This window comes from Buceros rhinoceros, unplaced genomic scaffold, assembly GCF_000710305.1.
Source record: "Buceros rhinoceros silvestris isolate BGI_N320 unplaced genomic scaffold, ASM71030v1 scaffold10603, whole genome shotgun sequence".
NCBI lineage: Eukaryota > Metazoa > Chordata > Aves > Bucerotiformes > Bucerotidae > Buceros > Buceros rhinoceros.
This window is the reverse complement of record NW_010403118.1, coordinates 10,590-10,814: the sequence shown is the minus strand read 5'-3', so window position 1 is coordinate 10,814 and position 225 is coordinate 10,590.

Sequence of the window (225 nt, the reverse complement as noted above, 5' to 3'; positions counted from 1 at the left end):
CTGCTGACCAGGCAGCCTTGCAAAGAGATGCAATCAAGAGGAAGCTCATCCTCCACCAAACTATTTCTGATTGTTAGGGATGGATTTAGTCTTAAGCTGAGAGAGGTCTGTGTGAGAGGACTCACACAGTTTGATTAAGACCTCTCTCAGTCCTCTCACCTCTGTGTGAGTCGTGAGAGGACTGAGAGAGGTCTTAATCAAGATCCTGGTGGCTGAAAAAATGCC